This window comes from Varroa jacobsoni, unplaced genomic scaffold (assembly GCF_002532875.2).
Source record: "Varroa jacobsoni isolate VJ856 unplaced genomic scaffold, vjacob_1.0 scaffold_129, whole genome shotgun sequence".
Lineage (NCBI taxonomy): Eukaryota > Metazoa > Arthropoda > Arachnida > Mesostigmata > Varroidae > Varroa > Varroa jacobsoni.
Window position 1 is genome coordinate 44,395 of NW_019213031.1, and position 7,658 is coordinate 52,052.

The 7,658-nt window shown below is 39.1% G+C and overlaps 1 long non-coding RNA gene across 14 annotated transcripts in view; it reads left to right on the forward strand.

Annotated features, from left to right (window-relative positions):
• The window catches only part of LOC111267898 (uncharacterized), a 54,491-nt gene that overhangs the window by 41,793 nt on the left and 5,040 nt on the right, over window positions 1-7,658 (forward strand). For 11 of the 14 annotated variants that reach the window (XR_015314010.1, XR_015314007.1, XR_015314002.1 and 8 more), the window contains one exon: window positions 7,493-7,612. The exons of the other annotated variants lie outside the window; for them this stretch is intronic. This is a non-coding gene — a long non-coding RNA (uncharacterized LOC111267898). The remainder of the gene's footprint in view (window positions 1-7,492; window positions 7,613-7,658) is intronic. 14 annotated transcript variants of the gene reach the window in all.

Genomic DNA, 7,658 nt, shown 5'->3' on the forward strand with positions numbered 1-7,658 from the left:
TATATATATATATATACTTTGGGTTTGGGTGACCCTACTCGTGTTATTGGGTAGAGTATAAGAGACGGCGTTACACAATGAAAAACGACAGAAGGTAACAGACACGCTTGAAGCAGCCGCGGAAGTCACTAAATCTATAGAAGTATAGATTTTCTATAGTAGAAGGTTAGTGGGACAAAATCCGTTCCCAAAGATTGGTGTGGGTGGGGTTCCCCTTTGTTACACGTTACATTTTCCGCAAATACAAACAAAACGTACATAATAGATATCGCATCTTAGCGTTTTCGAATCTGATCGAATAATGATTTTATCACCGTTTTGAATCTATAAACGCTAGCAAATTGTAGAAATACTAAAAGCAGGGTGAAATCAAGGTTAAATGTGCAGAGACGATAGATACTTTTTTCTATGGATAGAAATGAGATAGACATTTCGGTTTGAGGGATAGTTTAACACTACCATCTGACGTAACAGTCGATAAGTGCGAAAATGGTCATCGTTGCGGGCGGCTTGAATTTACAAAACAGTGAAAAAAACATGGTCCCCGAGACGCTCACTAACCGTGCATAGAACAAACACTTTATTTACCCACAGAAGCTCTGCAGATGTGTTATCCTGTTTATAATCAACAAAACCCACTATTAGGATAATTCAATAAATGTTTAAAGATTAGTAATGTCATTCTTTTGACACTTTTCGTTTTTCTTTCTGTATGTAGAAATCCCCAAAATCACCTCTTTCAGATAGAGACTTGAGGACCTGCTTCTACTAGGAATCTATCCAGAGGCGGTTTCGCCGGCCTTATCTGGGGTTTGTCCAACAGACCTACGAAGCGACATGACAACCAAAGAAGCAACTGTTACCCTAATAATTCCCTATTTTCTCTATTTTTTATTCTCCTGAATATTAATATTTGGGCACTGTTTTTGCCAACATTGAAGTCTAAATCAGTGTGGTAGCATGCCTGTTAACTGTAATAAGAACGCGTTCGAAAAGAATACGCAAACAAAATGTTCGATTTGCATTTTTAAATTCTAAGTCAAGATATTTATAAAGTGCTCATTCCCCTAGTTTTTTTTTTTTTTGACATTTAGGCCATGTCTCAGTTTAATCGTAATTGGGTAATGGGCTTTAGCAAAATGCAAACTTGCAACATCTGAGTGTGGCTGCATATGGGGCTTTGTTGACAACTTGCATTCGTATACGTTTCCTTCTGAAACTCACCGTTCACGAGGTAACTAAGGGAAGTTATACAACCAGTTACTTATTCAAAGGCCAAGTTTCGAGGATCTTGTTGTTGAAAAGAGTTGGTACAATAACGTAACAACAATTTTCTGTCGTTTTCAAATCAGGTCTAATTTAGATATATGTTTTCTGAAAGTGTATTGATTATGGCTTATAGAACTGTCACATCTTTCTACACCTGACTGCTAACCAAATTCACTGCTAATTATCGAAATCGTAGTTTTGTAAGTGTGATCATCACACGAATCACAGCAAAGGTGTATGTTGAAATGTTTGTAAGAAAAAAAGCTTCAGATTTAACATTATTTAGCTATTTTAAAGATTTAAAACTGCCCCTTCGTATCCAGAGAACTTTTAACATTTATTTATTAACAATGTAGTCGGCAACGACAGGCACGTACGTACGTTAACGAATAATACCATTATATGATATTACCGTATGATTAATTAATGTGAGTGCTGCCATTTTTAGTAATTTATAACAATCTTCTTTCTTCTTCAGGAGATCTAAACCGATCTGAATGGTTTGAACTTTATTTCAAGCAGAAAAACCCTGTACTTTACTATATTTTAATACGGAAGGATTTTTTTTTTCGTTTAAGATCATTGTATTGGGTTTTTATAATTCGAAGTAGATGAAGGAGCTATACGTCTCGTGCTACTGCTTGCTGGCTATGTATGATAAGCCGGAATTTAGTGACTGAAAAGGTGCAGTACTATAATTTCAACGTACAATTTCTAGGCCCGGCAAATAATGGTTTGGGTAAAGTGTAATGACTTGAAAATCTATGCGTTAGTTATGTATTTAAAGTAAAATAGAAAAAATCCAAAAGAAAGATAATAACATAAATCTAATCCCTGGACAGTGACGGGCCTAACCCAAATACAGGTTCTGTCAGGCGTCTAGTCGATAATCTTCGGAGGTATACACGATTACACGTATTACGGAGAGTCATATCGCGAGTAATGTTACACTGGAGTAACATTTTTAAACAATTAGGCACAGTAAAGGTAGAATGAAACCAGTAAGACCAATTAATGGTGGTACGTGCACGCGGGATCTTCAACACTAACATCGAATGCTGATCTACGTTATTATGTAGAAGGCAGGGTATCTAGCGAAAGAGGATTGGCTCTATGGGATGCGGTACGATAAATAAATAAGTTTAAAATAGAACAAGGGTAATATCCAGCAAATGTGTAAAACGTTTCAAGTCCGAAAGTGGGCCATTAAATCAAGCCTATGTTGTATATAACCTTTACGTTTGGTTTTCTCTCGTCGAACTTGTTTTGGTTCGTCTCCAACAGAGTTACAGAGCGGCATGGTAACAGTTAGTTATCTAGACCAGGCCGCTCCTTAAATCGTATTGCGGCATCTTTACGATGCACGTATGTGCCACGTCATTATCACAAAGTCGAAGACAGTCCTTATTTGGAAAGATCAGTTGTAGGGTAACGTTATATAGAATCATAAAATTAGAAAAAAAAATGCTATTTGTTACATAAACCAAATAAGGTCCTAACGTAGAAGTATAGTACTACCATTTAAATCTTCAATAAGTCAATCATCCTAATAAATGAAGCGGAATGATTTGACGAGGAACCAAGACGCCAGCGCCTAATGCACGAAGACTGAAAAACAAATTAGGCGACTAAGATTATAGATAGAACATACAGAAGACGGATTATCTGTGATGTCTTACTATTCATTAATAGCTAATTGCGTTGGGAAAGACTATCACCAAAGGGTAGATTTCAACGTAAAATACAGAAGAAGCTACCAACGCGGTCGATTTATAAGTGTGCTGGTAACGTAAAAACTTACACGGATATCGACAGAATTCATACTCATTCATTAGGCAGCCTTTGTTTTTCAATGGTACGTACTGTACTTCAGGAGGACAAGACAAAATAGCTGGATTCTCTGACGAAATCTTGATGTTAAACCTGAGTTGAGACAACCGCTGCGAAAGTAAGCGACCAAAAGAAACCTGGCTATGCCAGCAATCCTATGAGGAACGCCGGAAAGAAGGCTGTAAACGTCGTTACCTGGATTCAGGCCAGAAGTGGTTGTGCATGCAAATTTGTCGAGCATAGTGCACTCAAAATATGTAGTAGCAATGCCAAAGTTCTTCAGTCAAATCAAGTCGGCCCATATATTTTCAGCAGAGCTTGGCGTGACGTTTTCCCTTTAAACCTGCTAGAGACTAATCACAAAGGTCAAGATTTCCATCGTGGTGGCATCTAATTATGCGTAAAATTTGCCCCATTCGGCCAGACTGGCACGAACGATAGACGTAATAAGTTTGCCGATTGATTTAAAGATCCGCATACGTAGACATTTGCAGTCCAGCAGCTGCTATAACTGACGGATTCACTTGATAGTTTGTAAGAAAGAGCTGATTCGGCATGCGTGAGCGCCTTCGGTGCAGTAGCAAACAGTCGGCGTCGTCCCTTGCAACCCTGAAGTTGAGAACTTGTGTTCGATCGAGCAGCTGATATCAGTGTGCTATCTTCAATCAGAGGTCTACGATATATATTTAATAATAAAAAACGCGCTAGCTAGCTCGCACCATAAAGAGAAGTGTCGTGCATTCAAAACCATTTTGCGTAGGATCTCCATTTCATTATTTTATAAAGATGGTGCAGACAGGTCTATCGGTATGAATGATGGAAGCAATTTAATACAGAAGAAGTTACTCGTTTGATCAAGGCGGAGCAACATTCCTATGTATGGCTACAACGGTCCAGATCCCCATAAAATCTGATATCCTTATTGCTCATTTTTGGCAGATGTACGCCTCTAGAAACATAATATCGAGAGAGCCACTATGGTAATGTCTACTATGGGTCGAACAAACAAGCTGTGATAGCCGTCCACGTGACAGCCGGTAAGATGGCCGCAGCACCCCAGCGGCTCAACCCCATCAAGGGTACCCGATTAGATAAGATTACGCTCGCATACTGCACGGTGGCAGTAATGTTACGCCCATACTGGACTGCCTTTTACAACACCTGCATGTATGATGGGAGAATACCAGATGGTTGGCAAAAGGCACTCCTTACCGTTATCCCGAAAGATAAAGACCATTTTCAAGAACCGAAATCATGGAGGGGAATAGCAAAAAAAGAACTGCTGTTACAAAATTCTCTTAGCCATACTCTTCAAGCACCTCTCCGCTTTCCTAGAAGCTAGAAGCATGATTCCGGATGAACAACACGTCTTCCGTAGGAAACAATCGATAGTGACTGTTTGCCAAATTTTGCTTTTCAACATAGGATCTGTTATAAGCACAAGGGATACCAACCAGTTCACTTTGCTATTTTTGTCTATTTCAAAACGGATTTTTTTTTAAACTTGCTGAAGTAGGTGTTGCATCTAGTTCATTCCTTTAAGTATGCCGGAGATCCGCATTACGACGCAATGATGGCGTGGCGAATATGAACCCCGTTTAATAGGTGACAGAAATAGCTCAGAGCGACGACCTCAGTCCATTACTTTCTCAGCCTTCCTGAACGAGCTCCCAAAAAGCATAATCGCAATGCGCGAGAGCATATGTCCTATGAGCACCGTCGTAGAATTGTTGCTTCTTCCTTTGAATAGTGCGATACCCCTCGTCAATATCAAGCTCACACCAACAGCTATCAAACTTATCTGGAAGAATCTCAGAAAAGTTCAACTGTATGGGATGGGCCAGATGGAGCCTACTTTTCTCAAAAGATCATTAGGTCGCTACGTGTATTTGCGGATAAGTCGTTTTTTAATTAAGCCAATCTTACCTAGAATTCATAGGAGAACGGGAGGAACGAACGGCTGAAGTCTACCCGAAATTCTTTGTCACTCTTCTACAATGAAAGAAACAGAGAAAGAACCGATATGTGGCAGTCCGCTACGTAGTGCATGGCCATGTTATGTGCGCTAATGAGTTGTACCAATAGCCAAACAAAAGCTGCGTCTGTGTCGGCCGCAGTGGTTTCTGTGAATGATACCATGTCAGCTCATGTCCAAAGACGATGCCCCTCTGGAACGATGTGGCGCATGCGTAGCGATTCAATCTATTTTGTTACAAAAAACAAGTTCTATTTTAAATATAAATATGCTTTTGTGTTAGCAACTTTGTACAAGGTACCTGGCAAAGATGAAAATAAATGTATGAATTCGCCTTGAAGTGGGTAGCGAATCTGTGTTAAAAAAAAAACACTTGAAAAAATTTTCCTTTAAAGAATCCTATTTGGTATTCGAGCAGGCCATCGTCAAGGAGGTCCTTTCATCTGCCGTTGTGACTTTACACATTTTTTATCCTTGTCAGCTTACCAGCAGGTTCGGACAATTTGTATAAGGTTACACACTGCAATTTACTATGCTGGCTCTCAAGGCTTTGTTCGTCTATCGAGGTTCGTAGTTGCTCTTTGGACACGATTTCGCTATGTAATAGACTTGAATCGGTCGTACAAAGATCCTCTGAGTCCTTGCTACTCTGTTACCTTTTAAATGAGTATTTGTACCAGAAGTATCATCTATGAGGTAAAAACTTTGTACGCAATTCCACTGTAGAAGTAGTCCTTAAATATATCGAACTATAATTGAATTTTTATTAGTTGGCCTGCTACTGTTGTTATGAAGTAGAACGCAAGAAAAACTTTTTGTTTCAGAAACTTCAACCATATTTATACCTCTTAAAAATAATTCAGTAGTGAAAACTATCTTATTCCGCAACTTTTATGACTAAAAACTTCAGACCAAGTTGTAAATGTTTAATTAAAAATTGCTTTTATTACCATTATTGCTGCTCTATTCACCTTTTGGCTACATAGCACATAATTCTCATAGCGAATTCATACATGTGCCGCTCTTGATTTATCCACGTTTTAGTGGGAAACGACTTCGGCAAACAAGGTGAAGCCTTGAAAATTCGGCCAGACGCTGTAGTGTTTTTCATTCATTGATATTCTCATTATACCAAAGAAGATAATAACTTTTTAATTCAAAACCGTCAGTGTTACCTTCTGTTGCTTGTTAGGCTTTTTACAAACGAATCCAGTGGAGTTTAAATTGAATAGCTTTCAAACTAGATGGGTTAGGACGATGACTGTTTAATATGTGTCAAAGGTACCTTCTCTTATTCTTTGCATACCTGTCATAGCATTTTGCCAGCTTCTGGATAGTCATATGTTTATGATGCGTGAAGTAAGTCAGTGGAAGATATGCCTAGCTACCACTTGTCCTTTTTAAAATATGGAAAAGCCTAGAATCACACGGACTTCGGTCAACATAATAAACAGGTCGAAGTCAATGTTAGGTACTCCCTTCTCAATCTAGGAAGTAACTGAAGTAAGACGATGACGTCGGACGTTACCATAACGTAAGCATACTGCGTACTTTTGATTGCCTTGCCAATGTTTTAGACCTAAAGAGTTCAAGAAGGGGGACAGCATTAAGTGTTTTATTTTAGACGAGTATCCCATAGTAGAAAGTGATCCTAACGTACATCGTAACTTCTACTACCACCTGACGTCCGAACTTACGCGACACTATCATAAAAATCGATTTTTCTCTATGGAAATGTCATTCTCCCGCCATATTCTTCTTTGGTGGTGGTGGTGGGGGGGGGGGGGGGTAGAGGCTAAACGATCCCTCATCTACGGCGACCGTATTTTCTACGAGGTTTTTTGTCAATTGAAGTTTCGCAAAATACTCATGAAGTACACTACATAAATTTTCAACCCGGAGTGAATTTATGAGCGATTCATTTCTTTTCCATCAGCTTCTGCGCTTTCGGTATTTGAGTACTAATTCTGCAACGTTTTATATGTGAAATGCCAGAGTTGGCCTTTTCCAATTTCAAACTCACCTTTAATAAAAAAGCGTCCTTGGTTTTAGCAGTGTGTTCTTATCCAGCATCATATCTGGCCACCTTCTAACTCGCGTTTGCACACAGTCATGTATTGCGCTTTTTCGTTCAAGTTTACCTTGCCTAATGTTTTCACCAACCTTCGATAAATTTCTGCAGCATTATGGCCATTGAAGAACAGAAATTTAACTACTGAGCTTTTATTTTCACGACTAAAGGGTGTTGTTCTTCTAGAACTTATTTTTCCTGAGGCAAACTCAACGGATTTTTACCCGCACGTATCTAGAAAGCTATAGTATTTACCAGCCCAGTCTACTAAAGTTTTCAATTCCAAAGTCTCCTGGATTCGCTTGTAACCGCCTAATATATTGCCACTCCTCGTTTCTACTTTTTAGAGTTCTACTGCTGGATGCGTAAAATGGCGCACTCCGAGGAGCGTGATTCGTTCATAAAACAATGACGTTCAAAGGCAAGCAGCCGTGCGATACCCGTTCAAAGATTACGATGGAAATAGGGTAGGTATAAAGTATTTTTATAAGGGTACGATGGACCTCATTGTTT